The sequence below is a fragment of the Dendrobates tinctorius genome, unplaced genomic scaffold (genome assembly GCF_039654945.1).
Source record: "Dendrobates tinctorius isolate UK_male_01 unplaced genomic scaffold, ASM3965494v1 ptg000244l, whole genome shotgun sequence".
NCBI classification, from domain to species: Eukaryota; Metazoa; Chordata; class Amphibia; order Anura; family Dendrobatidae; genus Dendrobates; species Dendrobates tinctorius.
Genome location: NW_027361911.1, coordinates 912,451 through 940,100, shown reverse-complemented (window position 1 = coordinate 940,100; position 27,650 = coordinate 912,451).

The window sequence follows — 27,650 nt, the reverse complement described above, 5'->3', positions numbered from 1 at the left end:
TACTGACACCCCCCGTAATATCACACATGTAACACTGACACCCCCCGTAATATCTCACATGTAATACTGACACCCCCCGTAATATCACACATATAATTCTGACACCCCCCCGTAATATCACATGTAATACTGACACCCCCGTAATATAACACACGTAATACTGACACCCCCCAAAATATCACACGTGTAATACTGACATCCCCCGTAATATCACACATGTAATACTGACACCCCCATAATATCACACGTGCAATACTGACACCCCCTGTAATATCACACATGTAATACTGACACCCCACGTAATATCACATATGTAATGTTGACACCCCCCTTAATATCACACATGTAAAACTGACACCCCCGTAATATCACACGTGTAAAACTGACACCCCCGTAATATCACACGTGTAAAACTGACACCCCCGTAATATCACACGTGTAAAACTGACACCCCCGTAATATCACACGTGTAATGCTGACACCCCCCGTAATATCACACGTGTAATGCTGACACCCCCCCCGTAATATCACACATGTAATGCTGACACCCCCCATAATATCACACATGTAATACTGACACCCCCGTAACATCACACGTGTAATACGGACACCCCCCCATAATATCACACATGTAATACTGAGACCCCCGTAATATCACATGTGATACTGACACCCAAGTAATATCACACAAGTAATACTGTCAGTCTCCCATGTGATATTGCACATGTAATAGAGACCCCCTATACTATCACACGTGTAAGGCCGGTTTCACATTCGCGCTTTTGAGCGCAGCGACGGTCTGCGCACGGCCGCCGCTAAGCCCCGCCCCCTGCCCCGCCTCCACCGGTATCTCCGCCTCCGGGCGCATGACATTGCATGCGTCGTGCGTCCCCTATCTTCATCACAGAGGGCGCAGGCCGTGCGCAGTCTGCGCACAGTCTGCGTTTGGCGGCGCATGCGTCCTTTTGACGGTGCGCCGAGCAGCGCCAAACGCAACCTGTTGCATTTTGGTTGTGGCTGGTTTCACATTAGCGCTTTTGTGCGCAGCGCATAGTGCGCGTAAAAAACGCAATGAAAAACGCATACATACGCAAAACAAATGCGCGTTTTTTTGGGTGTCTAACGGTCGCTGATGCGCCAAAAGAACGCAGCTTTCCTTGCGTTTTACATGCGTTTTTGCATGCGTTAAGCGTTTTTTATGTGCATGCGTTTCCAGGTGTGACATTTCACATTCCTTGAAAAACAATAGAAACAGAGTACACCAATTGGACAACAGTGGGCGTGTGATTGGAATGTTATATAGACCCTGTTATATGAATTGTACTCAGATTTTGCTGCTGTTTCCGGTGTCAAGATGGACCTGCGTCTGGATAATTTCCGATTCAAGTTGGATCTTGACATTGTGCTGTGTCAGGCGTATGCCTTTTCTTGCCAGCAACAAAGGGAGAGGGAGAGACAGCAGAGACGGCAGCGGCGTCGGTTTTGGAGGCATCCAATAATCGAACTCCGGGAAAGCCGTGGAGCGTATCACACGCTGTACAGCGAGCTCCAGGAAAACCCGGAGAAATTTGTAGACTATACCCGGATGTCCCACCAAAGCTTCCTGGACTTGCTGGGTATGGTTGAAGGAATCATCCGGAGACGGGACACTCAGCTCCGGCGTGCCATTCCTCCCAAAGAAAGGCTCCTCGTCACCTTACGGTATGTAATGTTTTTATTTTTGCATAATTTTTTTAAAAAAAATTTTTTTAGGTTGGCTACAAAATTCTGTGTTTTTTTTAATGAATTTTAACTTTATTTTTGGGAAATAGCTTTTTTGCATAATGGTTTTTGTTCTGTCATGTACTAATCACAAGCTTTTTTTTTTTTTTTCCTCTGCTATGTTGTATTAAAAAACCACGCAAAATAGTTATGCCATGTCCTTTTTTTTCCATTGTTTTTATTAAAACCCTAGACAGAAATATAAATTGTTTTACTTTTTATGTTTTGCAGGTTCCTGGCAACTGGAGAGAGTCTTTCATCCCTGCATTTCCAGTACCGGCTGGGAATCTCTACTTTATCCGGGATTGTTGCCGACACCTGCAGGGCTCTGTGGGATGTTCTGTGTCCGGAGTTTCTGCCCTTTCCCACCGCCGAAAAGTGGCTTCAAATATCGGACAAATTCTGGGCAGTCTGCAATTTCCCGAACTGCCTAGGAGCGGTGGACGGGAAGCACATCCGCATCACAAAACCCGCAAGAAGTGGCTCTGAGTACTACAACTACAAGAAGTACTTTTCGACAGTACTCATGGCCATTGCGGATGCAGACTGCCGGTTTGTGGCGGTGGACATAGGGGCATTTGGACGGGGCAACGATTCCCAGACTTTTAAAAACTCTGATATGGGACGGAGGTTGTACGGCAACCAGTTCAATTTTCCACTGGCACGGCCTCTTCCCCAAACCCAAGCTCCACCACTGCCATTTGTAGTGGTTGGGGATGAGGCATTTCAGATGTGCCAAAACCTGCTCAAGCCGTACTCCAGCCGTGACTTGGACCACTCCAAGAAAGTAATCAACTACAGGCTTACGAGAGCACGCAGGACTGTAGAGTGCGCCTTTGGCATTCTAGTGTCCAGATGGCGAATTCTCAGCACCGCCATCAATCTCAAACTGGAAACAGTGGATGAGGTGGTGAAGACGTGCGTGGTTCTGCACAATTTTGTAATGGCAAAGGAGCGGCCGAACTTTGACATGGATGAACCGGCTGCCAACCTTTTGCCAGATTTTACTCAGCACCCTCTTCGGTCATCAGTCGAAGTTGCCCAAATGAGGGACAAATTTGCCGACTTCTTCTTATCCGATGTGGGTCGTGTAGCATGGCAGGAGCAAATGGTGTAATAGCTTTGTTGTTTGTTAATAATAAAATACCGTTGTTTTTATACCTCTACCGAGTGTCAAGTTTTTATACCTGTACCGAGTGTAATGTGTCTTAATACACTCCACTACTCGCCTGCCCAGGTGTCCAGTGAAATCAGGATGCTGTGCTTCCTGACTTTACTAGGACTCCTGACCAGGTGACCCTACATATAAAAGTTGTATGACCTTCCTCATTTCTCCAGTCCGTGTTCATAAGGCATATTGCAGAGAAGGTGTAGATAATACAACTAATATTTATATCACCTGCCCAATGTATTTTGAGTTTGGGATGCAGTAGCATCCTTCACTCTGTCTGATAACTGACCATGTGATTAAAATTATTATAGTATCTCCACTGTCGCACGCAGACTGGAGACATGATAAAGGTTTATACAACTTTTACAATCCCCTGGTCTGGTGTCATGATGAATTGATGATGACCCCAAAAAACGCATCCTGAATTCATAAATTTAGGACACCTGGCCAGGTGAATACACATAGGAGTTAACCTCCAGCATCTCTCCAGTCTCTGTGCAATAGATAATGAAGACTGAAGCGACGCTGAAGCTTACAACTCATAGGTATCCTCACCTGGCCAGGTGTGCTAAATAGTTATGACACCAGGCCAGGGTATTTGTAGATATTGACTAATTTCTCCATCATCTATTCATTCTATTTGCCACAGACTGTATAGATGATGTGGTTCATTACAAGGTATCTAGAATCCCCTGGCCTTGTGTCACAAAGATTGAAATGAGGATGGGCAAAACACACCATCCTCAATTCACTCTTTATGACACAGGGCAAGGTGAGACTAGATATGCCTTGCACCCTCCACCATCAGTCTGACCAATATTATCAGACTGAAGAGCCTGGTGGATGAAAATACAAGTCATATATTTGTTTTTTTGACATCACATAGCTCCAGGACTGACGCAAGAAACATGTGGCAGTACTGGAGCTATGAGGTGTCAAAAACACAAAGTGTACGGCGCAGTGTGTGCAGGCGGCGAAAGACGCAATAACCAAACATTGTTTTAATCAAATGTTAACATTTATTTTGAAAATTATGAAAAAAATAAAATGTTTTATTTGGGGTCAGTTGGTGGAAACTGGGGTGTGTGGAGGGATGAGGAACGGCTTAGGGTGGAGGAAGGGGTTCTAGGGGAAGGAGGAACCAAAGAGGTGGGGGAAGGCAGCGGAGGCAAGGAAACTTGGGAAGTGGGAGGTGAGGGAGACGGGAGGGTTAGAGTCCTCCTCTTTTTTTTTTTTGTTAAGGTGGTGGCCTGTCGCCATGCTGCTGTCCTGCCTGGAGCGTCGGGAGCCTGAGGACAGGCTCGACCCCGTGGACCGCCTTGAAACTGTGGACCGCCTTGAGGCCGGGGAACGGCTGGAGCTGGGGGACCGCCTACAGGTTGTTGACCGCCTGCCAGGATCATCTTGCTGCTGTGGCATGATGGTGGTGGTGGATGTCCTGGCAGGGGCCGTAAATATGGAATGCGGGTCCCCCAGCTGATGCTGCTCCGAGGTGGTGGTGCTGGTGGTGGCGGTCCATACCGGGCTGGTCCTCCCGGTGGTGGTGATGGCGGCAGTGTTGCCCCAGTCAGAGGTGGTGCTCCGGGTGGTGGTGCTGGTGGTGGTGGCGCTCCAGGCAGGGGTGGTGACGACGGGCCATCCAGTGGTGGTGGTGGCAGGAGTGGTGGGACAGGCAGGAGCAGCGCTTGGCATGGTGTTGTCAGGGAAGTGTCCAGCTGCACTCGGACTTGGGGCGGTATATTGGTGTCCGGCGTGGCTTGTAAGTGTGGTGGCCGTGCAGTGATATGGAGCAGAAGTAGGTAATGCTGTGAATCGAGTCAGCGGTGGCACCGGTGGAAATGCCAACGCTGACTGCTGCATATACCTACTCTGCTGCATAGCCTGCATAAAAGCATTGTTGCAGGCCTGCATGACAGTCAACTGGAGATCAGGGGTAAGGTGTTCCGCCGTGTCCCGAGCAATTTGCGTATAAAAATGATGCGCTGGTCTGGCGAGGTCGACTTCCAGGCGCTCAAGTCGACCCTCGATAGACTTGTAGCGTTGGTCCAAAAGGAGGAAACCGCTGTCAAGTCTATCGGAGAGTGCCTTGAGGCTACTCTGAAAGACCGAGCTCAATTCAACGAACTCGGGCATGACAGGCCTGTCCGAGGTCCTCTGCCGCTGCTGGCGGGAAGTGCCCGCAAAACCAGTGGCAGAGACCTGGGACAGGGGAACACCTGAGCGACCAGCTTCCTGGTCTCCAGATGACTGTGGTGCAGACCTGCAAGGTGCTTCCTCGCTGATGGATGGCTGGGACGGGTCCGGGGCAGCTGGATGAAGGACCGCTTCGGGCACAGGTTGCAGGGTGCTGCTCCAGGTGCTGTGAAAGGAAAAGAAAGAAATTACTACCATAAATTAACAATCGCCAACTCCTGTGGAATAGAAAAGCACAGAATACAACACAATACAACTAGAAAATACTTACGTTCGGGAGGCAAGGACCGGTCTTAAAAATGCCAAGGCACGATGGTATCTGTATTTCGTGCCGGTCCTTGCCGCAGCACCACTGCGAACCTGCTTCTCCTGACGGATATCCCTGTTGAAGCGGTCCTTCATCGAGCGCCAACGGGTTCTGACTTTGTTCACTGTGTGTAAAAAAAAAAAAAAAAAAAAAAAAAAAAAAAAATAAGACTATGCACTGTTGGCCATGATCACCCAACTGTGTGTGATGCTAGAAACTCCATGGACTAGCATCACACACAGTTGGGTGATCCCGGCCAAGAACACTGCTGCATCACACTGCATTTATATACTTACGAAAATTCTTGCGGACCCGGGGAGACTCGTTGTCCCAGCCATCCATCAGCGATGCGGACACCTTGTTCCAGAGCCGCCGGATCACCACGTTGTCCGAGTGCAGTTGGTGACGGGTGTCCCACAGCGGAACTCGCTCCTGGACTAGACGGATGAGCTCGTCATTGTCCAGGGCGAGGTCCTCCTCCCGTTGTGGAGCCTAGAAAAGAAAGACAAACATTAATGAAATATTTGAACCTTAAAAATATAGAAACTTAAACCAGCCATGAAGCAAAAAAATTTTTAAATGAAAATAAAAGCAAAAAAAAACATGGATAAAAACACAGAAAAAAAGCAGCATGAAAATTTAAAAAAAAAAAAAAAAAAAACATTTTCAGACAGTTTCCAAACCAGCTAATTAAAAAAATAAATAAATAAAACAATTATTACCAACAAACATAGAAAATAAACCAGCATGGAAATTTAAAGAAAGGAAAAAAAAAATGTCCTGAAAAAAGAACCCAAAAACTACAGAAAAATTTTAAAAAAAATTGTCATAAAAAATTTAAAAAAAAAATAAATATTATTTTCATACAGTTTCCAAACCAGCAAATGAAAAAAAAAAAAATTAAAACAATTCTTACCAACAAACATAGAAAATAAACCAGCATGGAAATTTAAAGAAAGGAAAAAAAAACCAAAAAAAACAGCAGAAAAATTAACCCAAAATAGTAATTTTGAAAAAAAAAAAAAAAGATTATTTCAATAGTTTCCAAGCAAAGAAAAAAAAAACATATCAATATTTTTAAAAAAAGGAATTCCCCCAAAGAAAAATTTAAAAAAAAAATAGTCATCAAAAATTAAAAAAAAAATTAAATATTATTTTCATACAGTTTCCAAACCAGCAAATGAAAAAAAAAAAAAAATTAAAACAATTCTTACCAACAAACATAGAAAATAAACCAGCATGGAAATTTAAAGAAAAGAAAACAAAAACCAAAAATAACAGCAGAAAAATTAACCCAAAATAGTAATTTTGAAAAAAAAAAAAAAAGATTATTTCAATAGTTTCCAAAAAAGAAAAAAAATCATATCAATATTTTTAAAAAAAGGAATTCCCCCGAAGAAAAATTTGAAAAAAAATACAGCACAAAATGAAACAAATGAAGATGAAAAAAAAGGCAGAAATTATTGAACAAAAATAATAACATCAGACCGTCTGTACTTACATTCCGTCTTTCCGGCCGCACTGGCCCTTGCTGCTCCTGCCGTTCCTCCGGTGGTGGTGTTGGGGTGGAGGATGAGGTCTGAAAATTAAAAAAAAAAAATTAGACACATGGGTATATTTTTACAAATCCATAGGGAAGCATAGTACTCACTTCTTGTGCCTCTTGCCCTGTCCCGGGGACATATTCATCACCAGATGAAGAAGACATGCTGCAATAAAAAATAAAATAAAAAAGACATAAGTACATGGAAATGTATTCAAAATTCAGCCAGACATTAGGTTTTATACTTACATTGTTGTACAGCTTGTGGTTTTGGGTGTTGTCAGTGTTGCTGCAGTCTGTAGAGTGTGATTTCCAGTGCCCACACAATCTTTTATCACCTTGTTTTTTGGGAGTGGTATTTAATTGTCTAGACTACATTCCAGACTTGTTTATTTTTAAAAAGCGCATGCGCGCAAAAGCGCAAAATTGCGCAATACCATGCTCACGCCCGCGTTACCATTGACTGCAATGTGGAATTTTGGCGCACTCTGTGCGCATGCGCACGCATGCGCTGTTTTAACGAGACAGGGCGGTCCAAAAAATGCAACATGTTGCGTCTGGCGCGCCTGGCGCGAAAGACAAAAAAGCGCATGCGCCCGAAAACGTAAACATGCGCAAAACCATGCGCCCGCCATGTTAAACATAGGTGCGCTGAGCGCATGTGCGAAGCTGCGCTAAATGCGCTGCGCACAAAAGCGCTAATGTGAAACCAGCCTGTGCTCGGCGCACCGTCAAAAGGACGCATGCACCGCCAAACGCAGACTGAGCGCAGACTGCGCACGGCCTGCGCCCTCTGTGATGAAGATAGGGGACGCACGACGCATGCAACGTCATGCGCCCGGAGGCAGAGATACCGGTGGAGGCGGGGCAGGGGGCGGGGCTTAGCAGGCCGTCGCTGCGCTCAAAAGCGCGAATGTGAAACTGGCCTAATACAGACACTCCCACTGTTTTATCACAAGTGTAAAACACACTCCCAGTGTAATATCACATGTGTTATACAGACACTCCCAGTGTAATATCACACATGTAATACTGACACCCTCCGTAATATAACACATGTAATACTGACAGTCCCCCATAATATCACTCGTGTAATACTGACACCCCCGTAATATCACACATGTAATACTGACACCCCCTGTAATATCACACATGTAATACTGACACCCCCCGTAATATCACACATGTAATACTGACACCCCCAATAATATCACACGTGTAATACTGACACCCCCCATATCACACGTGTAATACTGACACCCCCCATAATATCACACATGTAAAGCTGACACCCCCTGTAATATCACACATGTAATACTGACAGTCCCCCATAATATCACCCGTGTAATACGGACACCCCCCGTAATATCACACATGTAATACTGACACCCCCCGTAATATCACACATGTAATACTGACAGTCCCCCCATGTGATATTGCACGTGTAATAGAGACACCCCCTGTACTATCACACGTGTAATACAGACACTCCCAGTGTAATATCACACATGTAATACTGACATTCCCCCAGTGTAATATCACACGTGTAATACTGACATTCCCCCAGTGCAATATCACACGTGTAATACTGACATTCCCCCAGTGTAATATCACACGTGTAATGCAGACAACCCGTGTAATATCACACATGTAATATTGACACCCCCCATAATATCAGACATGTAAAACTGACACCCCCGTAATATCACACATGTAATACTGACACCCCCCGTAATATCACACATGTAATACTGACACCCCCCGTAATATCACACATGTAATACTGACACCCCCCGTAATATCACACATGTAATACTGACACCCCCATAATATCACACATGTAATACTGACACCCCCCGTAATATAAAACATGTAATAATGACAGTCCGACATAATATCACTCGTGGAATACTGACACCCCCCGTTATATCACAAATGTAATACTGACACCCCCCCGTAATATCACACATGTAATACGGACACCCCCCGTAATATAACACATGTAATACTGACAGTCCCCCCATGTGATATTGCACGTGTAATAGACACACCCCCCTGTACTATCACATGTGTAATACAGACACTCCCAGTGTAATATCACATGTGTCATACAGACACTCCCAGTGTAATATCACACATGTAATACTGACAACTGTGATGTACAATGTCTGTGAGGTATGGGGTTTTGTCTACAAAATATGATGTTTTCTGTTGTAACTTTCCAGAAAGATCCGGCACATATGACAATCCAGGCTGCTAGCTCTGCGGCTTCACCCCTCCTCCCTTCACACACACACAGAGCAGTGCCACCCCCCCTCCTCTACAGCCTGTGTTCGCACTAGTAATAGAAGACCCCCTGCTGTTACAACCATTTGTTTCCTCTCCACAGCTGAGAGAAAAAAGTGCGGGATGGTTCTTTGTTTGAAACAAAGAGGTTTGAATAAAACTATAAGAGCCTGCCCTGCGAAAACCGTACCAAGTAGAGATATGGAAAATCATATTTTTGTAACCTGAGCGGTCCCAGCTTCGATACCGCGTATCTTTCGAAGTTCTACCCTGTCCAGAACATGAGATAGGATTTGCGCCCAAATGGACGGTCATATCGCATAGATGTTTTATGTTTTCTTGATAGGCTCATTACGCTGGGAAACATGATACCACTGATGAGTCCATACCAGCTTCTCCCATAAAGTTATAGCTAATCTAAGTTTTGTAGCCAAAACATAACTTGGATAAGAGAGGTGGGATCAACCCAGAATGCACCTCTCCGTGATGTCACATAGGAAAGTCTATAAGGCATTCCCTGGGCAAACCAGCTCAGAACAGCTCGAATCCACGTGCTGAGCAAGACCCGCAGATGAGCGGAGACGTGCAGCTCCGCCTCCACCCCCCTTAAAGCCACATGGGATGCCAACTGACCACATGTGAGTGTGACTTTCTATCCTTTTAATCCTTTTATTTTATATCTGTACTGTACATATTTTATGTCTCAATTTTATAGCAACTTTCATCTGTAATCACTGTCCTCTTTCGGAAAATAAATGATTTAATATTTAGCCTGTCTCCATGCTCTAAGAATCAAACTATATGCCTTTGTTAGATAATCGCTACTAATTCAAGGGGTTTGCCACGGACCCTCTTAATTTAACACTGTGAATTAAGTAACCGTGACTGGTGGCAGCACGTTGTGTACGGCTATTGCGGCTTGCTGGCAGTACAGAAGGGTCTTATATTGCTGAATGAGGGGCTGCGGCCACAGCATTGATAATTCCCTTACTGCAGAAGCCTAATTGCCGGTTCACAACAGGCAGCCCGTCCGGCGACTAATTATCCTAGGTGCAGTTCCCTGACTGACCTGAGGGTAAGGGGGGTGCCGGAGAGCTGCGAGTTCCACAGTGGAACTGAGAAAGTGGGATGTACATAAATCCCTGCAGTACTTTGAAGATTGATAGCAGTGGTGGGGCACCCAAAATACCCCCTGCGTCAAATTGTAGAGCGAGATTAGCTTGCTGGATAATTTTTGGTCACACGGTGCCAGTGGTGGGATAACTAAGATAAGCCCCAACTGTGCCTGTGATAGCCGTGTGCCGGCATTGTGTCACGCCCCTCCGTCCGCTGATACACCGGTGTCAGTGGTGGGATTGTGACATAGTGGTGACACAGGGTCCGCTGTCCGTCGCGTTTTGGTGACAGCGGGACCCCCGTCAGTCGTCAGTAAGTGGCGAACGGCGGTGGGCTGTTCGTCACATATTGGTGGCAGAGCGGTGGGATAATCCTAGTGCATTAGTGATTTGGTTTGAGCAATCATTCCTCTCACTAAAAACCTGCACGGTTCCTGCGGGAATCCTGCATCATAGGTTTTGGAGAACAGACTCAGTGGTTACTAGTCCTGAGACATTAGTGTGTACTTGCAAGTATCCCCCTCCCGTTTCTTCGTTTTTCTTTTCTATCTTTTATTTGGCAACCATGGCGGCAAAAGGAGAACCTTGGTACAAACGGCAGACAAAGGAAGTTCTTGCTGGGTTATGCACGTACCGAGGCATAGACGCCGCAGGCGGAACCAAAGATCAAATGATCGCGGCTCTAGTGCAGCTGGACAACAACCAGAATCCAGCACGTGCAGACGTTGGCCCAAGTAACAATGGGGCTGCAGCAGAGGCTCCACTCCTGAGCGCTGGCCCCACATTCAACCAGAACGGGGTGGACCCCTATCTGCAAATGGCCTTGGACGAACTCCCCACCGAAGACAGTGATGGGCGGGTGAGGCTGATCCAGCAATATCGGCAGGAGGCCCAAGCCGAACGTGAGCGCCGAGCAGAGGCTGAGAGGGCCGAGCGCCAGGTGCAGAGGGCCCATGAACTGGAGGTACTCCAGCGGGGTGGGAATGCCCCCACAGCCCGAAGCCGTGAGCCCAGCAGCGTCCAGACTCCTAAACCCCGGCCAGAGCATTTTCCCGTGATGGAAAAGGACGGGGACTTGGACACGTTTCTGCGAGCCTTTGAGAAAGCTTGCAGACAGTACCAGCTGCCTAGAGACCAATGGGCAAGGTACTTGACCCCAGGGCTAAAAGGCAAAGCCCTGGAGGCATTTGCTTCTCTTCCGCCAGAAGCCGATGACGACTATGACGCCATAAAGCAGGCGCTGATCGCCAAATACCGGCTGACACCTGAGGTATACCGTAAGAAGTTCCGACACCTCCAACGTGGCCCACACGATAGCTACAGTGATGTGGTGCAAGGACTCAGGACCCACTTTGACCAGTGGATCCATGGACTGTCCGTTGAAATCTTTGAGCAGCTACGGGACCTGATGATCAAAGACCAGTTCCTGCATCTCTGCCCAGCTGAGGTCCGACAGTTCATCCTGGACAGCGAACCAACGAACGCGGACAAAGCGGCGCAGATCGCCGACAACTATGAGGCCAACCGGAAGCCAGAGACGCGGAGGACAGTCACCACCAGCTGGAGAGGGGGTAAGCCTGCAACCAACCCCAATGCCCCAGCTAGCCGTCCCTCCGGAGGCCCAGTCCCTGTTGCCAACAGCAGGCCGGCTACTGACAGTCGCTTGTGTCACCTCTGCAAGCGGCCTGGTCACTTCTCGTACACCTGTCCGGAAAAGCCGAAGAGTCCCCCAGCCAAGGCCCCCGGGCCCAACGCCTCTGTTCTTTTGGTGGGAGGTGTGGTTGGGAGGGCTAACGAGAACGTTCAACCTGTTCAGGTGGGGGCCCGTCTTGCTACAGGCCTCAAGGACACCGGGGCTGAACGAACCCTCATCCGTCCTGGACTGGCGGCCCCTGAAGAGTTTGTTGAGGGGAAAACCCTGACTGTCACCGGGATTGGAGGCACCCGTTGTCCCTTGCCAGTGGCACGAGTTTTTCTTGACTGGGGTGCCGGGAGCGGGTTGAGGGAGGTGGGAGTGTCTGAAAATTTGCCCACTGATGTTTTATTGGGGACTGACTTGGGGAGGATGGTTGCATACTATGTCCCTGACACCCTTCCCCAAACTGATAATAAGGGTAACGTTAACCCTGATGATGATGGGAAACTGAATGTGTTACCTACTAACAACCATTCTTTCCCCAGGTATGATGCTGATGCTGATGTGAATGTACCAAAGCAAACTGATAACCATTCTTTTCCTAGGAAGGATGATGATGATGTTGATGTATCTGTGCCGACTGAACCCGTTAACCCTTTCTTTGAAACGGTAGATGTGTCCACAGGTACCGAAGTGCTCAGCCCCGTCACTCTGCGGAGTGAGACGGCTGAGGAATCCCTGGCAGGAGTAAGCAACGGTGCTCAAGGAAATGGGGAGGTGCATGGGGACCATGAGGAAGGTAATGCCATGCATCTGACCAGTGCCACCGAGGAAGGTAACTGGCCCATAAGTAGCACTGCTCCTGAAGTGTTGGGGGTGGATGGGGAGGTAGAGCCCAGGGCAGCACCGGCTGGTGGGTCTGTAGAAATCCCCAGGGAGACAGCATACATAGCAGCTGTCACACGCAGTCAGAGTGCCCAGATCGCAGGAAACGCACTGCCTTCTGGACCCTCTGCTGCTACAGGAGAGACTGAACCAGAGGTGAATCCAGAGCCGTTTCCAGAGGGTCCCAGTAAAGGAGGTACCCTGACGTCCCTTCTGGCAGCCTCCAGCATGGAGTTCCAGGCTGCTCTGCACTCAGATGCCAGCCTGGAGAAATTGAGAGGTCTCGCCGAGACGCCCACCTCCGAGTCTGATAAGGAGAGGGTGTTCTGGGAACGAGGAAGGTTGTACCGGGAGACAGTACCCGGAGATCCTAAAAAGGAGTGGTTGAGGGAAAGACAGTTGGTCGTCCCCTATCAGTTCAGAACTGAGTTGTTGCGGATTGCCCATGAGATTCCACTCGCTGGACACTTGGGGATCGGCAAAACAAAAGCACAGCTGTCTCAACACTTCTATTGGCCCAAGATGGGGACAGATGTAACACACTACTGCCGCTCCTGCACCACCTGTCAAAAAGTGGGTAAGGCGGGGCCTGCTCTTAAGGCTCCCCTTATTCCTTTGCCGGTGATAGAGGAGCCTTTCCAGAGAATCGCGGTCGACATTGTAGGACCGCTGTCCGTCCCCAGCAGCTCCGGAAAGCGATACATTCTCACCATGGTAGACTACGCTACCCGGTACCCAGAGGCAGTAGCTCTGTCTTCAACCAGGGCAGATAAGGTGGCTGACGCTCTGGTGACCATCTTTTCAAGGGTAGGATTTCCCGGGGAGATGCTTACCGATCAAGGGCCCCAATTCATGTCTCGCCTAATGGAGGCTCTCTGTGAGAAAATGCAGGTGACGCACCTGGTATCGAGTCCGTATCACCCACAGACTAATGGTTTGTGTGAACGCTTCAACGGTACCCTCAAACAGATGCTCCGCATACTGGTTGAGACCCAAGGGCGCGACTGGGAGCGGTACCTCCCACACCTGCTGTTCGCTTACAGAGAAGTTCCGCAGGCCTCGACCGGGTTCTCCCCCTTCGAGCTCCTGTATGGCAGGCGAGTCCGGGGACCCCTTGGGTTGATAAGAGAATCCTGGGAAGATGAGCCAAACCCCACAGAAGTGTCCATCGTGGATTATGTCATGCGCTTCCGTGACAAGATGCAGACCTTGACGCAGTTGGTGCATGACAACATGACGCAGGCTCAGGCTGACCAGAAGCGCTGGTACGACCAGAACGCCTGGGAGCGGACCTACCAGGTGGGTCAAAAGGTGTGGGCGCTGGTCCCTGTACCAACGGATAAGCTCCAGGCAGCCTGGGAAGGCCCATACGTCGTCCACCAACAGCTCAACCCGGTCACCTACGTGGTCACGCTTGACCATGCTCGGGGTAGGCGCAAGGCCTTTCACGTCAACATGCTGAAGGCGCACTACGAACGTGAAGCTTGCGTCCTACCGGTCTGCAATCTGCCAGAGGATGGGGAGGAAGATCCCCTCCTGGACATGCTGGCCCAGGCCAAGGCCGATGGGTCCATTGAGGACATGGAGATAAGTGGTTTGCTAACCGTACCCCAGCGGTTGCAGTTGATGGCCACCCTGGAGCCCTTCCGGGCCGTGTTCACCAACCAACTGGGGAGGACGGAGTTAGCGGTTCATGAGGGGGACACCGGGAATCACGCCCCATTACGGCGAACACCTTATCGGATCTCGGAAAACGGTGCAACAAGTCATGCGCCAAGAGATCGATGAGATGTTAAGGCTGGGGGTGATTCGATGGTCAAAAAGCGCGTGGGCTTCACCTGTAGTCCTCGTGCCTAAAAAGGATCGAACCATGCGGTTCTGTGTGGACTACAGGGGGCTCAACGCCATCACAACCTCTGATGCCCACCCAATGCTGCGCATCGAGGATCTGCTCGAGCGGTTGACAAACGCCAACTACATATCCATCATGGATTTGAGTCGGGGATACTGGCAGATTCCCCTGAGCCCTGAGGCGCAGGAGAAATCCGCCTTTATCACCCCCTTTGGACTGTACGAGTCCACGGTCATGCCCTTCGGCATTAAGAATGCCCCTGCCACTTTCCAGCGGATGGTCAACCACCTGCTTCGGGGACTGGAGGAGTACGCGGTGGCGTACTTAGACGATATTGCCGTCTTCAGTTCCACCTGGGAGGAACACCTTCAGCACCTCCAGGAGGTGCTCAAGCGTCTTCACCAGGCAGGCCTGACCATCAAGCCGGGGAAGTGCCAGATAGGCATGCGCAAGGTCCACTACCTGGGGCACCGGGTAGGCGGGGGTTCCATGAGTCCGGAGCCAGAAAAAGTGGACGCAATCGTGTCCTGGCCCACCCCCAGGACCAAGAAACAGGTGAAGTCCTTCTTGGGCACTGCAGGGTACTATAGGCGGTTCGTACAGGACTATAGCGCCCTTGCCAAACCCTTGACTGATCTCACCAAGCAGAGGCTACCCCAAACAGTCAACTGGACAGATGACTGTGAGGCGGCTTTCCAAGCTTTGAAAGCAGCCCTGTGCAACTCTCCAGTGTTGAGAGCAGTCGACAGCAGTCGCCCGTTTCTGGTACAGACTGACGCCAGCGAGTTTGGCCTCGGTGCTGTGCTTAGCCAGGTCGATTCAGGGGACCAAGAGCACCCCGTGTTGTATCTGAGCCGGAAACTTTTGCCGAGGGAAGTGGCATACTCGACCATCGAGAAGGAGTGTCTGGCCATGGTGTGGGCACTGCAGCGTTTGCAGCCCTACCTTGCCCTTCAGCAGTATGACTTTACTGTAAAACACAGGAAGGGCAGTGAAAATGGCAATGCCGATGGGTTGTCCCGCCGGGGCGAACCCGCTGAGGTGCGCATGGCCGATTACCGAGAGGTAATGCCTCCTTAGCGCCCTCTTAAGGGGGGAGGTGTGATGTACAATGTCTGTGAGGTATGGGGTTTTGTCTACAAAATATGATGTTTTCTGTTGTAACTTTCCAGAAAGATCCGGCACATATGACAATCCAGGCTGCTAGCTCTGCAGCTTCACCCCTCCTCCCTTCACACACACACAGAGCAGTGCCACCCCCCTCCTCTACAGCCTGTGTTCGCACTAGTAATAGGAGACCCCCTGCTGTTACAACCATTTGTTTCCTCTCCACAGCTGAGAGAAAAAAGTGCGGGATGGTTCTTTGTTTGAAACAAAGAGGTTTGAATAAAACTATAAGAGCCTGCCCTGCGAAAACCGTACCAAGCAGAGATATGAAAATCATATTTTTGTAACCTGAGCGGTCCCAGCTTCGATACCGCGTATCTTTCGAAGTTCTACCCTGTCCAGAACATGAGATAGGATTTGCGCCCAAATGGACGGTCATATCGCATAGATGTTTGATGTTTTCTTGATAGGCTCATTACGCTGGGAAACATGATACCACTGATGAGTCCACACCAGCTTCTCCCATAAAGTTATAGCTAATCTAAGTTTTGTAGCCAAAACATAACTTGGATAAGAGAGGTGGGATCAACCCAGAATGCACCTCTCCGTGATGTCACATAGGAAAGTCTATAAGGCATTCCCTGGGCAAACCAGCTCAGAACAGCTCAAGTCGTCGTGCTAGAAAGACCCGCAGATGAGCGGAGACGTGCAGCTGCGCCTCCACCCCCCTTAAAGCCACATGGGATGCCAACTGACCACATGTGAGTGTGACTTTCTATCCTTTTAATCCTTTTATTTTATATCTGTACTGTACATATTTTATGTCTCAATTTTATAGCAACTTTCATCTGTAATCACTGTCCTCTTTTGGAAAATAAATGATTTAATATTTAGCCTGTCTCCATGCTCTAAGAATCGAACTATACGCCTTTGTTAGATAATCGCTACTAATTCAAGGGGTTTGCCACGGACCCTCTTAATTTAACACTGTGAATTAAGTAACCGTGACTGGTGGCAGCACGTTGTGTACGGCTATTGCGGCTTGCTGGCAGTACAGAAGGGTCTTATATTGCTGAATGAGGGGCTGCGGCCACAGCATTGATAAGTCCCTTACTGCAGAAGCCTAATTGCCGGTTCACAACAGGCAGCCCGTCCGGCGACTAATTATCCTAGGTGCAGTTCCCTGACTGACCTGAGGGTAAGGGGGGCGCCGGAGAGCTGCGAGTTCCAAAGTGGAACTGAGAAAGTGGGATGTACATAAATCCCTGCAGTACTTTGAAGATTGATAGCAGTGGTGGGGCACCCAAAATACCCCCTGCGTCAAATTGTAGAGTGAGATTAGCTTGCTGGATAATTTTTGGTCACACGGTGCCAGTGGTGGGATAACTAAGATAAGCCCCAACTGTGCCTGTGATAGCCGTGTGCCGGCAGTGTGTCTCGTCCCTCCGTCCGCTGATACACCGGTGTCAGTGGTGGGATTGTGACATAGTGGTGACACAGGGTCCGCTGTCCGTCGCGTTTTGGTGACAGCGGGACCCCCGTCAGTCGTCAGTAAGTGGCGAACGGTGGTTGGCTGTTCGTCACAACAACCCCCTAGTGTAATATCACACATGTAATACTGAAGCTCCACAGTGTAATATCACACGTGTAATACTGACATTCCCCCACTGTAATATCACACATGTAATACTGACACCCCCGTAATATCACACATGTAATACTGACACCCCCGTGATATCACACATGTAATAGAGACACCCCCGTAATATCACACATGTAAAACTGACACCCCCCGTAATATCACACATGTAATGCCGACAGTCCCCCATAATATCACTTGCGTAATACTGACACCCCCCTTGATATCACACATGTAATACTGACAGTCCCCCATAATATCACTTGCGTAATACTGACACCCCCCTTGATATCAAACATGTAATGCTGACAGTCCCCCATAATATCACACATGTTGTAAATTGTAAATCCAAGGCACACAGAACCTGATGGTATCGTCATCCTGTTCGTGACGCCAAAATTGGGTCACCCTCACACCCAGGGCAGCGGGGTACTCTGTACCGGGCCGGTGTCAAGGTGGGAATGTGTCACAGCAGCGGTGACCCGGTCCGTGGCCCTGGGCGCCCAATATCAATGGCGGTGATGTTTGTAATATAGTTTATATGGATAGTTCGTGATGCCACCTGTGGTGCTCGGCAAGTGTGATGTTAGGCCAATGCTGAGGGCAGATCCGCTGGGACTGATGGTGTGGTGCAGCAGAGATGGTAAAGCTCCCCACAGGCGGAGCTATAGTCCCAGGGCAGTGTAGATGATGTAATGGCGGGGAGGTGCAGTTGGTGTAGGAGCAGGTACCCAGGTGTAGTGGTGCGGGAATAACTGGAGAACACCAGAGTATGCGGTTCCAAAGCTTTACTCACTGTCTGCAGTTCACACAACTGCCTGCCTCCGCACTGTGTTCTCCAGGTCAGGGCTCCAGCCAACCTCCAGGCAGGATAGGATTCTCCCCTCCGCACTCCGCCAACATGTACCTTACTGAACGACTCCTCCAATGCGCCTTTAGGTGCGAAGCACTCCAGTACTTAGTTACCCTGGAATGCCTCTCTCTAGGTGTTCCTAGTCTCTACTTGTATGACAGACAGCTGTAGCCTGCTTCGGGGACTCCTCACTGCGTCCCGGCTCTCTATTCAGTTGCTGTTGTGTCCCAAGTCTATGATGGGAGCAAGGTGTTAGCGGCTCACTACTCCTCCGGTGTCTGTTGCCGGACATAAAGATCCAATCAACCTCGGGGACCGGGCCCCGGCCTTTGCGCTCTCTGGACTGGAAGGGTTCTTTCTCTTACTCAACCCACTTCCCACTGTCCTTCTATTCTCCTTCGTTCCGATCTGTTCTTTCTTATGGAATCTGTAGTCTTCAGTCTACATCTCTTTCTCCTTCTCTTCCTTCCCTAGGGAGCTCGCTCCACTAAGACCAGTCCTCAGCCTCTCCTGACTGACTGCCTTCCTCCGCCTTGAGCTCCTCTCAGGCTGACCTGATGTCAGCCTGCTCTCTCTCTCTCTCAGACCCTGGTCTGACTGACCTCCATCTCTGGGACTCACCCCAGACTGACCTGAAATCCTACACCTTCCCTTTCTTTTATATCTAACTCCACCTGCCTCCCAGCACCTCTCGTGTTACGAAGCCAGGGACCACAAAAGGCACCCTATGACCTTTCCAGCATAAAGCATGGATGGGTCCCTGCTGAACTATCCTGTGTGTGGGATGCAGGTGTGGAGCGTGGTCAGGAGTTCCCAACTTACCTGGATGGTGGGGCACTACACCTTAGGAGAAGGTGCAGTACCTCTGTGGCAACTGAAGCCTCAGGGGCACCACATATATATACAGGAGGAGCGGTACTGTGCAGTGTCTATATACAGGAGGAGCGGTACTGTGCGGTGTATATATACAGGAGGAGCGGTACTGTGCAGTGTATATATACAGGAGGAGCGGTACTGTGCAGTGTCTATATACAGGAGCAGCGGTACTGTGCGGTGTATATATACAGGAGGAGCGGTACTGTGCAGTGTATATATACAGGAGGAGCGGTACTGTGCGGTGTATATATACAGGAGGAGCGGTACTGTGCGGTGTATATATACAGGAGGAGCGGTACTGTGCAGTGTCTATATACAGGAGCAGCGGTACTGTGCGGTGTATATATACAGGAGGAGCGGTACTGTGCAGTGTATATATACAGGAGGAGCGGTACTGTGCAGTGTATATATACAGGAGGAGCGGTACTGTGCAGTGTATATATACAGGAGGAGCGGTACTGTGCAGTGTATATATACAGGAGGAGCGGTACTGTGCAGTGTGTATATATACAGGAGGAGTGGTACTGTACAGTGTATATATACAGGAGCAGCGGTACTGTGCAGTGTATATATACAGAAGGAGTGGTACTGTGCAGTGTGTATATACAGGAGGAGTGGTGCTGTGCAGTGTATATATACAGGAGCAGCGGTGCTGTGCAGTGTATATATACAGGAGGAGTGGTACTGTGCAGTGTCTATATACAGGAGGAGTGGTACTGTACAGTGTATATATACAGGAGGAGTGGTACTGTGCAGTGTATATATACAGGAGCAGCGGTACTGTACAGTGTATATATACAGGAGGAGTGGTACTGTGCAGTGTCTATATACAGGAGCAGCGGTACTGTGCGGTGTATATATACAGGAGGAGCGGTACTGTGCAGTGTATATATACAGGAGGAGCGGTACTGTGCAGTGTATATATACAGGAGCAGCGGTACTGTGCAGTGTCTATATACAGGAGCAGCGGTACTGTACAGTGTATATATACAGGAGGAGTGGTACTGTGCAGTGTATATATACTGGAGGAGTGGTACTGTGCAGTGTATATATACAGGAGGAGTGGTACTGTGCAGTGTATATATACAGGAGGAGTGGTACTGTGCAGTGTATATATACAGGAGGAGTGGTACTGTGCAGTGTATATATACAGGAGGAGCGGTACTGTGCAGTGTATATATACAGGAGGAGCGGTACTGTGCAGTGTCTATATACAGGAGGGGCGGTACTGTGCAGTGTCTATATACAGGAGGAGCGGTACTGTGCAGTGTATATATACAGGAGGAGTGGTACTGTGCAGTGTCTATATACAGGAGGGGCGGTACTGTGCAGCGTATATATACAGGAGGAGCGGTACTGTGCAGTGTCTATATACAGGAGGAGCGGTACTGTGCAGTGTATATATACAGGAGGAGCGGTACTGTGCAGTGTCTATATACAGGAGGAGCGGTACTGTGCAGTGTATATATACAGGAGGAGCGGTACTGTGCAGTCTATATATACAGGAGGAGTGGTACTGTGCAGTGTATATATACAGGAGCAGCGGTACTGTGCAGTGTATATATACAGGAGGAGTGGTACTGTGCAGTGTATATATACAGGAGGAGTGGTACTGTGCAGTGTATATATACAGGAGGAGTGGTACTGTGCAGTGTATATATACAGGAGGAGTGGTACTGTGCAGTGTATATATACAGGAGGAGTGGTACTGTGCAGTGTATATATACAGGAGGAGCGGTACTGTGCAGTGTATATATACAGGAGGAGCGGTACTGTACAGTGTATATATACAGGAGGAGCGGTACTGTACAGTGTATATATACAGGAGGAGCGGTACTGTGCAGTGTATATATACAGGAGGAGTGGTGCTGTGCAATGTATGTATACAGGAGGAGCGGTACTATGCAGTGTATATATACAGGAGGAGTGGTACTGTGCAGAGTATATATACAGGAGGAGTGGTGCTGTGCAGTGTATATATATAGGAGGAGTGGTGCTGTGCAGTGTATATATACAGGAGGAGTGGTGCTGTGCAGTGTATATATACAGGAGGAGTGGTACTGTGCAGTGTATATATACAGGAGGAGTGGTACTGTGCAGTGTATATATACAGGAGGAGTGGTACTGTGCAGTGTATATATACAGGAGGAGTGGTACTGTGCAGTGTATATATACAGGAGGAGTGGTACTGTGCAGTGTATATATATACAGGAGGAGTGGTGCTGTGCAGTGTATATATACAGGAGGAGTGGTGCTGTGCAGTGTATATATACAGGAGGAGTGGTGCTGTGCAGTGTATATATACAGGAGGAGTGGTGCTGTGCAGTGTATATATACAGGAGGAGTGGTGCTGTGCAGTGTATATATACAGGAGGAGTGGTACTGTGCAGTGTATATATACAGGAGGAGTGGTGCTGTGCAGTGTATATATACAGGAGGAGTGGTGCTGTGCAGTGTATATATACAGGAGGAGCGGTGCTGTGCAGTGTATATATACAGGAGGAGCGGTGCTGTGCAGTGTATATATACAGGAGGAGCGGTGCTGTGCAGTGTATATATACAGGAGGAGTGGTGCTGTGCAGTGTATATATACAGGAGGAGCGGTACTGTGCAGTGTATATATACAGGAGGAGTGGTGCTGTGCAGTGTATATATACAGGAGGAGTGGTACTGTGCAGTGTATATATACAGGAGGAGTGGTACTGTGCAGGGCATATATACATTAGGAGTGGTACTGTGCAGGGTATATATACAGGAGGAGTGGTACTGTGCAGTGTATATATACAGGAGGAGTGGTACTGTGCAGGGCATATATACATTAGGAGTGGTACTGTGCAGGGTATATATACAGGAGGAGCGGTACTGTGCAGTGTATATATACAGGAGGAGTGGTACTGTGCAGAGTATATATACAGGAGGAGTGGTACTGTGCAGGGCATATATACAGGAGTAGTGGTACTGTGCAGTGTATATATATACAGGAGGAGTGGTACTGTGCAGTGTATATATATACAGGAGGAGCGGCACTGTGCAGTGTATATATACAGGAGGAGTGGTACTGTGCAGAGTATATATACAGGAGGAGTGGTACTGTGCAGGGCATATATACAGGAGTAGTGGTACTGTGCAGTGTATATATATACAGGAGGAGTGGTACTGTGCAGTGTATATATACAGGAGGAGTGGTACTGTGCAGGGCATATATACAGGAGGAGTGGTACTGTGCAGGGCATATATACAGGAGGAGTGGTGCTGTGCAGTGTATATATACAGGACAGGAGGAGTGGTGCTGTGCAGTGTATATATACAGGAGGAGTGGTACTGTGCAGTGTATGTATATATACAGGAGGAGTGGTACTGTGCAGTGTATATATACAGGAGGAGTGGTACTGTGCAGGGCATATATACAGGAGGAGTGGTGCTGTGCAGTGTATATATACAGGAGGAGTGGTGCTGTGCAGTGTATATATACAGGAGGAGTGGTGCTGTGTAGTGTATATATACAGGAGGAGTGGTACTGTGCAGGGCATATATACAGGAGGAGTGGTACTGTGCAGTGTATATATACAGGAGGAGCGGTACTGTGCAGTGTATATATACAGGAGGAGTGGTACTGTGCAGGGCATATATACAGGAGGAGTGGTACTGTGCAGTGTATATATACAGGAGGAGTGGTACTGTGCAGTGTATATATACAGGAGGAGTGGTACTGTGCAGGGCATATATACAGGAGGAGTGGTACTGTGCAGGGCATATATACAGGAGGAGTGGTACTGTGCAGTGTATATATACAGGAGGAGTGGTACTGTGCAGTGTTTATATACAGGAGGAGTGGTACTGTGCAGTGTATATATACAGGAGGAGTGGTACTGTGCAGTGTATATATACAGGAGGAGTGGTACTGTGCAGTGTATATATACAGGAGGAGTGGTACTGTGCAGGGCATATATACAGGAGGAGTGGTACTGTGCAGGGCATATATACAGGAGGAGTGGTACTGTGCAGTGTATATATACAGGAGGAGTGGTACTGTGCAGGGCATATATACAGGAGGAGTGGTACTGTGCAGGGCATATATACAGGAGGAGTGGTACTGTGCAGTGTATATATACAGGAGGAGTGGTACTGTGCAGTGTATATATACAGGAGGAGTGGTACTGTGCAGGGCATATATACAGGAGGAGTGGTACTGTGCAGTGTATATATACAGGAGGAGTGGTACTGTGCAGTGTATATATACAGGAGGAGTGGTACTGTGCAGGGCATATATACAGGAGGAGTGGTACTGTGCAGGGCATATATACAGGAGGAGTGGTACTGTGCAGGGCATATATACAGGAGGAGTGGTACTGTGCAGGGCATATATACAGGAGGAGTGGTACTGTGCAGTGTATATATACAGGAGGAGCGGTACTGTGCAGTGTATATATACAGGAGGAGTGGTACTGTGCAGTGTATATATACAGGAGGAGTGGTACTGTGCAGTGTATATATACAGGAGGAGTGGTACTGTGCAGTGTATATATACAGGAGGAGTGGTACTGTGCAGGGCATATATACAGGAGGAGTGGTACTGTGCAGTGTATATATACAGGAGGAGTGGTACTGTGCAGTGTATATATACAGGAGGAGTGGTACTGTGCAGTGTATATATACAGGAGGAGTGGTACTGTGCAGGGCATATATACAGGAGGAGTGGTACTGTGCAGTGTATATATATACATTTGTGGCCAAAAGTATTGACACCCCTGCAATTCTGTCAGATAATACTCAGTTTCTTCCTGAAAATGATTGCAAACACAAATTCCTTGTTATTATTATCTTCATTTAATTTGTCTTAAATGAAAAAACACAAAAAGAATTGTCCTAAAGCCAAATTGGATATAATTCCACACCAAACATAAAAAAGAGGGTGGACAAAAGTATTGGCACTGTTGGAAAAATCCTGTGATGCTTCTCTAATTTGTGTAATTAACAGCCCCTGTAACTTACCTGTGGCACCTAACATGTGTTGGCAATAACTAAATCACACTTGCAGCCAGCTGACATGGATTAAAGTTGACTCAACCTCTGTCCTGTGTCCTTGTGTGTACCACATTGAGCATGGAGAAAAGAAAGAAGACCAAAGAACTGTCTGAGGACTTGAGAACCCAAATTGTGGGGAAGCATGAGCAATCTCAAGGCTACAAGTCCATCTCCAAAGACCTGAATGTTCCTGTGTCTACCGTGCGCAGTGTCATCAGGAAGTGTAAAGCCCATGGCACTGAGGCTAACCTCCCTAGATGTGGACGGAAAAGAAAAACTGACAAGAGATTTCAACGCGAGATTGTGCGGATGTTGGATAAAGAACCTCGACTAACATCCAAACAAGTTCAAGCTGCCCTGCAGTCCGAAGGTACAACGGTGTCAACCCGTACTATCCGTCAGCGTCTGAATGAAAAGGGACTGTATGGTAGGAGACCCAGGAAGACTCCACTTCTTACCCAGAGACATAAAAAACCAGGCTGGAGTTTGCCAAAACTTACCTGAAAAAGCCTAAAACGTTTTGGAAGAATGTTCTCTGGTCAGATGAGACAAAAGTAGAGCTTTTTGGGCAAAGGCATCAACATAGAGTTTACAGGAGAAAAAAGAGGCATTCAAAGAAAAGAACACAGTCCCTACAGTCAAACATGGCGGAGGTTCCCTGATGTTTTGGGGTTGCTTTGCTGCCTCTGGCACTGGACTGCTTGACCGTGTGTATGGCATTATGATGTGTGAAGACTACCAACAAATTTTGCAGCATAATGTAGGGCCCAGTGTGAGAAAGCTGGGTCTCCCTCAGAGGTCATGGGTCTTCCAGCAGGACAATGACCCAAAACACACTTCAAAAAGCACTAGAAAATGGTTTGAGAGAAAGCACTGGAGACTTCTAAGGTGGCCAGCAATGAGTCCAGACCTGAATCCCATAGAACACCTGTGGAGAGATATAAAAATGGCAGTTTGGAGAAGGCACCCTTCAAATATCAGGGACCTGGAGCAGTTTGCCAAAGAAGAATGGTCTAAAATTCCAGCAGAGCATTGTAAGAAACTCATTGATGGTTACCGGAAGCGGTTGGTCACAGTTATTTTGGCTAAAGTTTGTGCAGCCAAGTATTAGGCTGAGGGTGCCAATACTTTTGTCTGGCCCATTTTTGGAGTTTTGCGTGAAATGATCAATGTTTTGCTTTTTGCTTCATTCTCTTTTGTGTTTTTTCATTTAGGACAAATTAAATGAAGATAATAACAAAGAATTTGTTTGCAATCATTTTCAGGAAGAGACTGAGTATTATCTGACAGAATTGCAGGGGTGTCAATACTTTTGGCCACAACTGTATATACAGGAGGGGTACTGTGCCCCGTGCTGTGGCTCCATCCCCCGGGGCGGTGGGCTCATCTGCGGCCCCTCATCCTGCACAATGTGTAATTACCTCCTTTATTCGGCGCTGATTGCACTCACACCATTAACCCTTTCTGCTCGGCTCTTCCGGTTATTATGTCTTTAGAAATGTGAGATTACAGAGCGGCGGCGGCGCGGATAGAACGGAGCTGTCAGCACAATCTGGCAAAATTAATTATTGCGGCTGATAAACCTTTTCATCTATTTGACTCGTTTTACAGAAAACCCAATTAATAATGTCAAACACAGTCTGGCTCCGGGGAGTGGCGCAGTAATGAGGCTGTAGAGAAGCGCGGCCGCGGTACCGCACCTCTCACGGGCGACACGTGATGATTCACTTTATTATCTGCAGCACGGAGGGGCCCTGGCCAGAGATTGGGGTTGTGAAGAATGGGCACCGCCGTCGCCAAATTGCGACGGACAGCGGACCCTGTGCCACCAATATGTCACAATCCCACCACCAACACGGGTTTGTCAGCGGACGGAGGGACGCGACACACTGCCGGCACACGGCTATCACAGGCGCAGTGGGGGCTTATCTTAGTTATCCCACCACTGATACCATGTGACAAATACAGCAAGCTAACCTTGCTCTAACAATTTATTGCAGGGGGGTATTTTGGATGCCCCACCACTGCTAACAACCTTCCAAGAACTGCGGGGATTTATGTATATCCCACTTTCTCAGTTCCACTTTGGAACTCGCAGCTCTCCGAAACCCCCCTTACCCTCAGGTCAGTCAGGGAACTGCACCTAGGATAATTAGTGGCCGGATGGACTGCTTGTTGTGCACGGGCAATTAGACTACTGCAGTAAGAGAATTATCAATGCTGTGGCCGTAGCCCCTCATTTAGCATGTAAGACCCGTCTGTACTGCCAGCTAGCCTCGCCAGTCGCGCACACCACGCTGCCACCAGCTCCTGGTTTCTCCACTTAAGCTATAGACTTAATGGAGGGGTTCAAAGCCAACCCAAACATAGCGTAATTATCTAAAAAAGGCGCATAGTTCGTTTCTTAGAGCATGAAAACAGAGCTAATAGATTTTATCATTTATTCCCAAAAGAATGCGGGCAGTGATTACATAGATAAAAGTTGCTATAAAGTTGAGACATTACATATGTACAAATACAAATATAAAACAAAGTGGATGAAAGAACAGAAAGTAACACTCACCTGTGCGTAGTTGGTATTAGGCAGACCATGTGGCTGGGGGAGGGGCGCTTAACCAAACGTCCCCACTCATCGGCACGTCTCTCTGGCAGGAGGACTCCAGCTGAACTGAAAGGAATTTGGTAGGGAATACCTATAGCCTAGGGTCTGTGACCACGAAATGGGCTGTCTGGTGAGGTCCAACCCCCCTTCTCTCTCAGTTATAACTTAACTAAAAAAGTTATGATAACCATATCTTAATGGGGGAAGCTCGTATGAACTCACCAAGGGTCTCATGTTTCCCAGTGTAACGAACCCAACAAGAAAACATCAAGAATGCACTAGATAGGACACTCCATTTGGGAGAAATCCATATCTCAATTTCTGGAAGTCCGAGAATCGTGAAACTTAGGGGTTTAGAAAGCTGGCTTCATGCCCTTTGCAGAAATGTGAGTTTCATATCTCTGTCACAAGCGAAATGCACGCTAGGCTTCTTAATATTTCCTATACCTGTATTCAAGCTTCATGGTTTCAGAACAAAGCAATGGTTTCACTTGCGGGGGGGGAGGCTGCGAGAGGAAATGGACGGTTTCAGGTTTCACAGAGCTGCACACAGGAAGACACTGGTGTGTATGTTGTGGGGGAAGAGGGGGGTTGCAGCTACATGACAGGCTCGTCTCCTCAGTGTGTAGCAATGGGAGATTTCTAGAAGGTTCTAGAAATATCATACTTTACTTTAACATACAGATCTTATAGACATTTTACATTTCACCTCCCCCTTTTAGAGGGTGCTACAGAGGCATTACCTGTCGGTAATCGGCCATGTACACCTCAGCGGGTTCGCCCCGGCGGGACAACCCAT